The 9,269-nt window shown below is 31.7% G+C and overlaps 1 long non-coding RNA gene across 1 annotated transcript; it reads right to left on the bottom strand.

Moving 5' to 3' along the window:
• Positions 1–435: 435 nt before the first annotated feature.
• On the bottom strand, positions 436–8,028 carry LOC134726803 (uncharacterized). The gene is made up of 4 exons (XR_010108642.1): positions 7,956–8,028; positions 6,065–6,119; positions 4,080–4,266; positions 436–551 (listed from the first exon to the last, which is right to left on the bottom strand). It is a non-coding gene; the product is annotated as an uncharacterized LOC134726803 (long non-coding RNA).
• Between the last annotated feature and the right edge of the window lie 1,241 nt (positions 8,029–9,269).

Below are 9,269 nucleotides of genomic sequence, written 5' to 3'. Positions count from 1 at the left end.
TAGTGGATTTGGAAAAATCGCTTAACAAAACATAAACTCGGTAAATGATAAAACATGGCTTTTATCAACATACTAATTATATTAAATTTTGCGTTTGTGATCTCCATATCTGTTCATATGTTTAAACAGCTTCCATGAAGCATGATAGAATACTGTATGCCATTTATCTAAAAGAAGGGCGAAAGACACCAGAGGGAAAGTCAATTCGACTCGAAAATAAACTGACAAAGCTCTGGAAGGATAATCAGATCCTGCGTAATGGTTGTATATGCGGTATTTTAGTGTTTTTGTATGTTTTGTTGTTGATTAAATGTGTAAATCAAAAGCTGTACTTTTATATATCATTCATGATAATTTCATATACAATTCTTCTGCATCGAACATTAGTGGTGAAAGGTAACAAAATCCGCTTTGATTGCCCAACGAAACAAAGAGTACACACATCAATCTTTATTTACTAAACAAATATTATCTGATGATACACGTAACAGTTGAAATTCCTTTACAAATATGCCATTTATCAATCAGGGTTTCATTTGAATCTCCCATATCTACAAAAGAAATTACACAATATTACAATATTGAAAATATAAAACGCCCATGTCTAATAAATACGAATGATTCGATTGTTGCAATTGAGTGTCGATATAATCAAGGTTTCTGTTTATATACTAATTAAAATAACTATTCGTATATATATCACCTTGAAGACTTAGCAATCATTGGCAGGTAATCAAATTTTAGTTTGCGACACGCCGTTGATATTTTGCAGACCTTTGCATCTAAGGTATCATCAAAATAAAATTATGAATAATTCATGGGGGCTTGAATATATCCCGATTTTACCACGGGTTGGCCTTTTATGCAAAATATTTTACCCCTTAGCGAGGGGTAAAATATCGGCATAAAAGTGACAAATGGTGGTAAAATCATGATACAACCTAGCCCCCATGAACTTTTTCGATTCTAATAAGACAAATACGGCATTTCCTTTGGATCGAAGCGCTCTAGGCAAATGCTAGGTGAAGGCATTGTTTGCTGTTTCCATAAATAAACGCACTATTAAATCGACGTTAAAAACGGAGCAAATTGGATAATTGGCATGCTTAAACTATTTACAATAACGTATTTAGATATGTTTGGATGATTGTTAATGATAACTTTAAAATTGAGATAACTTTACTTATTTGTTTTATATGTATACAAATTAGGCTTATATAACACATTTTAGCTCCGTTTGTGTACGTTTCGTTGTTGTGATATCAATGATCTTCGATTTCACAAGCGTGAAATTTCCCGTAAAATGTTTATATTCTGCCGTCACCGTTCTATGACGTCGGTAAGCTCATTCATAAAAAATGCATATGACGTGGGAGTACGATCGGAACAGCGCAAGCAATATATTCATATTTTACCACGGGTGTGTACTCAAAGCGTTTGAAGGGCGTCATCTTAGAAAAAAATATATGTACATGATTGTATATTTGTATATCTGTATTTCAAATCCTATAATTTTCACCATACTCCAATAATTTAATTTTGGATGTAACGCGTCTTTTGATTGGCTGATGTTATTTTGTTATGAGCCCATAGACATAATTTAGTCATGTGACCGTGACGTCACCAACGTTTTGTAATGGTTTTCTACGGTTTAAACTGGAGTTTAGAATTAAATTATAAGAAATGTTATATTTGTTCTGTCTATTCGAAATAACATAAAAAATGTGGAGCACACTGTTGAATAACCCGCTACGCGCTTTATTCAGTTTGCACACATTTTTTATGTTATTTCTTCATGGACCGAAAAAAATATTACAGTCATTCCATAAAATGTATTTATGTTTTCAAAAAATATTCACTGAATATTGTGTTTTCGTATGTAGAATTGCAGTCGATAACACGTCAGTCAATATATGAGCTGAGAATACGTTTTTGTTTGGTTCAGTAACAAAATAAAAATGAAATAATGAATTAATAATTCGTTTTTAAGAGCCAGTTTTTTTAAATTTTGTTACAAATAGCAAACAAACATTACAGGTGGATTATTTACTTGAAAGTGAATCATTTGACCTCATTTAATCCATTTGCACGCGACCTGCTTTTTTACTTATTAGATTGTCTACGCATGAATAAATCGTATTCGGCCATTTAGAAAAACAGTATCAACTTTTAAAATAAAACATAGGTAAACGATATTTAATTTATGTTTTAAAGCTTGTAACATAACATCACACAGGCTTGGAAAAATTCAAATGCATGGCTTTTTTTGTTAACATTTTAAAAAGTATGATGAACTGCATTTGGCGCTGTTTTTTTATTTTGGCATTAAAAAACATTTAGCATAGTGAAAATGTAACCTACTCATTCAATAATCATATTGCCAAAATAACAAACACTATGTTAAAAAAAACTGAAATACAGTATAGTGTTAAAAGCAGAGATTCTATTTTTTATTAATATTACTTTTATAACATTTATTCCCAACTTCTTAACAATTTGTAATTGATAAGTGATGCGCATAATGCATATATTTTGCCATTTCAATGTCTGTTGTTATTTAATTTGTGGTGTCGACATATGCATATGTTTCTCTCCAGTTGTCTGTTGGATGTTGTGATGTTTGATAGTTGTCGCATTGACGTATAACATATATATATATATATAAGTACAACTAAATAAGTGACATTTCAACGACAGATCTTTTGAAGGGGATATACGAATGAAAACAAATTATAATCGAAATGACTCTTAATATCAGCCCAACAGAGGGATATATGTCGTGTACAAGTTGCGATTTTGTACAGGTTATAACATGTACAAAAATATTGTACATGTTATAACTTGTATAATGCAAAAGTACAAGTTATAACATGTACAAAAGTACCTCATACATGTTATATTCTGTACAAAATATTGCTTAAAAATGGTATTAACTTGTACAAAATTTAAGATAAATCTTAATGAAGTAAAAGATACATTTAAATTCACCAATGCATAAAGAACAACAATAAAAAGGCCAGAACGTGTCTTTTTCCATAGAGGACAATGATCACAAAGTTTCAGGAATATATGTTTCATGACTTATATTGGCAAAATGTGTTTTCATGTAATTGTATGTTTTATGCAGTCCATCATGGCTTAAATAAGTGTGACACTATTTACTATAAGCTTGCATTTCCTAAATGACAATTACATTAAATACTAGTTCTAGTAACTAAATTCTTCCAAAAAATTTAAGAACAATGCCTAATAATTTTGGGTAATATTCCTCCCCCTCGTTGTATAGCATGCAATGACTTAAACACTGTCTTATATGCTTACTCTGTAAAAGTAAGATAGAGCTGAAATAGTTTTCATTGCACCATGCTTCATTATCAATGTCTTTGGATCTACTCTTCAACATTTTTGGCCTTCAGCATGTCACTTATGTAAATTTATAACTCATTTTTTTTTATAAACTGTAAGATCATTGCATGAGGCGAATGTCATTTTGATATTTTAAATATATATCCTCTACTTTGAAAACATGTTTTTGTGGCATTTGGATGTTGTCTGCATCTTGGGCGGGTTGTTATCTTTTAGACACATACCCCATTTGCATTCCCAATTTTATTTGTAGACATATCTATTCTGGCTATCCTCTTATGACCATAGAAAGTCATAACATGATCATAAGACATGTTCTAAGAAATATCATAAGATATGTCCTAAGATATATCTTATGACAGGTCTTAGGAATGCTTTGTAATACCGACCCTGGCCATTAACTATATAAAAAAAGGACAAAACACACTAACATGAAGGAATAATAAAAAAAAGTTATGAAACTATTATTGAGGTTAATAACGTCTGTTACGATAATAGAGACATATCCTTATTTTTCGATTTTGTACAAGTTTAAACCATTTTTTAGCAATATTTTGTACAGGTTATGACATGTACGAGGTACTTTTGTACATGTTATAACTTGTATTTTTGCATTATACAAGTTATAACATGTCCAATATTTTTGTACACGTTATAACCTGTACAAAATCGCAACTTGTACACGACATATAGATTTAAAAGTGTTTATATACCATGGTTTTTTACAATCGCATCGACATTTTGTTTTAATTCGAGGCCATTTCTTTCTCCTAACACACTTTCCACCAGTACATCCCTTTTTCAAGTGGTCACAACATGCGTTACAAAGTTTTTTTATCGGTCATCCTCCCCAATTACATGTTATCTTAATTCCTCCTTCTGTTAGATTTATCATCAATCCTAAAAGTATAAAATGATAAACCAAAGTTTTCATTTGAAACAACAAATGAACAATTTCAAAATTTAAGACATACTTTCAAGAATGTACTTGGTATAACTGTATAATGGCGGATGGCAAGAGTGGTCTTACGACTCAGAATCAAATATATAGTTTACGGCGTAGTTGTGGCTTCGGTGTCGTCATATTTTAGGTAATGATACATTTTATAAGTTTGTTTTACTTTTATTGACACAAATAACACAGTTAAACTATAACGTAAGTTTATGGAACGAAAACTTTATTACTTAGGTACTGGCAACGTTTACATTGAAATGTAGCAATAATCAAAAAGGTTATTTTTAAATTGGAGGTCTAATTGCGGAATGGCATAAGGAACCGATTAATAATATTTGTGTCTACAGTTACATGTATTTTTACGTTAATGCTTTTCAATGTATGCCGAGGCTAGTAATATTCAGTAAAATAAGATTTGAAATGTTTTATTTCAGTTTAACAATCTCATATACATTGCATACATTTTTTTCATTTTTCTTTGAAACGGCTGTTTCTACACATCTTGTATGTTGCTTTGGGAACATGTTATGGTCCGACCAGGCTACCAAACTCCTCTGCGTTTTTTTTAAATTTAATGAACATCAATGTATGCCGTGCTTCAGGTGAATAATATTTCACATTACATCTACCCATTAAACTATATGTTCGCCTTTGACATGATTAACCTGAAGAATCTCACACCGATTAATACTTCTAACTATTTTCTATTATTATTATTTTTTCCGTTTCAATGCAACCATAGTCAATGCCCAATAATTAAGTGATAACCATAATAACATTACATACTGTAAAACATCTATTGAAGTGTTTTGCAGATAAAACAAACGATACAGTTTTGGTATCATTGTGTGCACATTAATAACTTTATTGAATTAATGCGGTGTCTAGTGCATACTGCGCCACCCCTTGCTTTTCAGAATTTTCTATTTAAAGAACAGAACGTTATATATAAAGAATATTTCAGCAAAAATGGTGGTCGGCGAGGAATGGCGCCTCAACTCATTGTTCAGAAAATCATAAATAACCAAGTGTTAATGAAATTCTACTGCTAGTATATGTCTTACGTACAAATTCATCATTGATGACGCTATTTGTGAAAATAGTGGGTTTTTTGTGTGTGAAGCAATTGGACATTATCACGACTGTTTTCATCACATTTTTGCAACATAATGGCAGTAACAATTTTTTCTAATTTGTACGGCAAAACATATGGTCAGTACATTCATTTATATGGTGTTGTTTTCAGAACTGTAATAATCCTCCATTTTCTACACACAAAACAAATGCCTAAATTAGTCAGAAATATGACAGTTGTTATGCATTCGTGTGATGTGTTTGAACTATTGATTATGTCATTTGATAAGGGACTCTCCTGTTTTAATTTTCCTCAGTATTCTTTTGATTTTAGTTTCACGACAATTGCTGGTAAACAGCTAGGTCGGATGGTATCATTTTTAACGAAGTTATTGAGTACCAACAAGATCTTTAACATATTTACTTAGCAGACCATGCAGAAATCGACATTTCTGTGAATATCCTAGTTGGTGATATAGCGCCAGACGATTCGGACTTTCGAGTGTTAAGGTTTATCTTTCCTGATGGAGGTTAATCCAAAAGCGTTGCAGTCGCACGTAAGGTGTTAATTTCTTCTGATATGCATGCATCAAGTAAAGTGTGAAGCATTTTCTAAATGACATAAACATATAATTCCTATAAAAAAACACAAGCCATTCAAAGACTTACCAGAAAGACAAACGATGAATATTATAACAGCAACACTAGTTTTCATGGTGTAACTCTGAAATTAAAGTGTACTTGACATTCACAAATGATAAAAAAAAACGCTGATGTTACTATTTAGTTAAGTTACCACGTTTCCCCTTGCTTTACTTACGAATACCAAATAACCATTCATTAATCTATAATGGTTCCCGGAATGATGATGCTTCAATTAATCTCCTAGTGAGTTAACGTCTTATGTTTAGAGGAGTCCTTTAACTGGATAATGTTTTATTTATTTCATGCACTCTCTAGTCATAAGTGAAGCGAATAATCTGGGAGGAGCTCAGACAGATGCTCTCGCTAATATATCAGAAGTTGTTATTTTACTGCCTTGCTCCGCTTTATAAGCCTGGTAAACAATGAAACCATCAACCATAAAATGTCATAAAAACTTAAAAAATGTAAACACAACAATATATCACTGAAAACGAAATTCGGGAAACATGGTCACAAGCACAAACAAACGCCCGAGCTTGAGGAGAACTACAGAAAAGAAAAAAAGTAATGTACAATCAAAGATGTGATATTTATAAATTGGCAGAAACTTGTTTCAAAATAAATATCCCAAAACGATGACGCTGTGTTTGCACTCGTGTCAGTCGTTTTGAATTCCTCCACTTTTCAAAATTTATATCTCCGTGCACTGATCATGCACACACATATTAATCTAACGACATTAAGCATTATAGAGCCATTCTATTAATCGATCATTGTCATGGTGTTTGCATAGTCAGACCCCTTATGGGTTTAAACAAATGCTCTTATCCCAACATCATTTGATAAGAGGGAACACTTCAATAGCCCATACAATGTTCTTTCGTCTGTAAATCTTGATGAATGGCAACAATTCTTCAACATGACTATCATGTAATAAAACATTAATTTTAAATCTAATGAACAATCTAATCCATAAAATTGAGAATGGAAATGGGGAATGTGTCAAAGAGACAACAACCCGACCATAGAAAAAACAACTGCAGAAGGTCACTAAGAGGTCTTCACTGTAGCAAGAAATTCCCGCACCCGGAGGCGTCCTTCAGCTGGCCCCTAAACAAATATATACTAGTTCAGTGATAATGAACGACATAATAATTTCCAAATTGTACACAAGAAACTAAAATAAAAAATACAAGACTAACAAAGGCCAGAGGCTCCTGACTTGGGACAGGCGCAAAAAAGCTGTGGGTTTAAACATGTTTATGAGATCTCTAGCCAATGTAGAAAAGTAAATGCATAACAATACGCACATTTAAAACTCAATTCAAGAGAAGTCCGAGTCTGATGTCAGAAGATGTAACCGAAGAAATGACTTCCTTATATGAAAAAAGAGACGGTTTGTCATAGAAAGATCTACTATTTGTTTGATATATCTTAATTTAAAAAAAGTTAAACCTTTGACATGAGTCATCGCCAATTAAGATTGATTTCAAAGCCACGTCTTACTCATTAACATATTTAATTGGATTCTTTCTGCGATTGCATTTTACAATCCTTTACGAAAGAGAATTTTAGTTACTTCGCAATCAATTCCATCTTTATACAGATAATACCATGTTCTGTGTCTTACTTCTTCTGACGAGGAAAGGTAACACTAGTTCATCGAAAGCTGACTGTCTGTTTAGACTTAAAAATCAGTGATTACTGATGATTCAAAAAATGTTAAACAGTTCTCAGATTTAGTGATACAAACTCTCATTTGCGATCAATTCCATCAGAAATGACTAATACTTATGATATCAAATAAAATGCACCAAATTACAATAGCGTTCAACCAATCTAAGGCTGTGATACTTTTTACCAAAAGTTCTTTATTCATAGAATAAGCAAAAATTAACATTTTGTGTAATCTTACCAGATATTCCGTATCTGTTGAATTAAAACCATTGGATAGATATGCACCAAACTGCAGACAAGCAAAGTATTTATATACTAGGTAGTCTGGGTGACAGCTTGATATTTTCTTTCACTTATAAGTCATTACATCATAAGAAAAGTAACAAGATTATTGCTAGTCTCAAGTACCGTGTGTTGCAATACGTAAAATACGTTTTTTATTCTTCTATTGGAATGCTAATTTTATTTTATCCGACAAGAATCAGTAACATTTTCACAAACACACGGAAGTCCAAATATAAAATGTTACACATTCAATCAATTTAATTTTCTTTCAAACATGTAAAACCTTCATATTTATCCTATTTATTCTAAGCCATGTTCGTTTGAATATGTATTATCGCCAAAATGACTTTTTAGTTATGTTGCTGAATGCCATATGTGTTTTTGTCAACATTTTTATTTTGCCGTCAGGCAGCAGTTCTTAAGTATGTCAAATTGATCTTCCATTCAGAAAACAATATTCAAAGATAGTTAAACATACAACTGGCAGAGTTGTTTTTCACAAAATCCGAATATTTTAAATGTTGTTTTGTAAATACCGATCTATTGAAAAATTTGTAAGAACATTAGGTAGAACTTATATTCGTTGGTCCAATCGTAAGGATTATATACGTTTAATTCTTGTATTTTTTGTGTCTGAAGTGACGATAAAACCTTTAACATGTCTTATGAACAAAGTTTTTGTACTATCTTTGCGTCTTTTTTGTACATGTATCTGCAGATAGAAAACAGCACATCATGAAATAAAACCAAGCATATACTGTTTAACACATTCAACACGACGACGAATCACAGTTTCGAGACTATTTCGTGAGTTTTATATTATTCGAGAAATAAGTATAATTTTGAAAAATACGTTTGTTTAATAACCATCACATCCAGTTATTGATTCGTGTTGCATTGTCATTAGTTTCTGTGTTGTGTGTTGTGTACTATTATTTGTCTATTTGTCTATTTGTTGTTTTTATTTTTATTTTTGAGCTATGGCGCTGTCATTTTTTTGTAATCTATGAGTTTGAATTTTCATCCGATATTTATCGTTCCTCTTTTATGTTCGGACAACTTATAAAAAATATTCTAGAGAATTTGGTTATGTGCTATATATTCGCATATGTGTGAGTTACACAGGTAGAACTATTTACCCCTTCGGTCAATTGGCTTCACTCAAAATATGTTGGAGGAGTGCGTGTTTAGTTTTTCTATGTCGTATTTTTTTCTGGTTTTATTTTTTCTTTGTCCATTTTTATGTCAGTGTTGCATATTCCTTTTT

Source organism: Mytilus trossulus, chromosome 7 (assembly GCF_036588685.1).
Source record: "Mytilus trossulus isolate FHL-02 chromosome 7, PNRI_Mtr1.1.1.hap1, whole genome shotgun sequence".
Lineage (NCBI taxonomy): Eukaryota > Metazoa > Mollusca > Bivalvia > Mytilida > Mytilidae > Mytilus > Mytilus trossulus.
The sequence above is the reverse complement of the archived record's forward strand: the minus strand, read 5'-3'. Positions and strand labels throughout refer to the sequence as shown.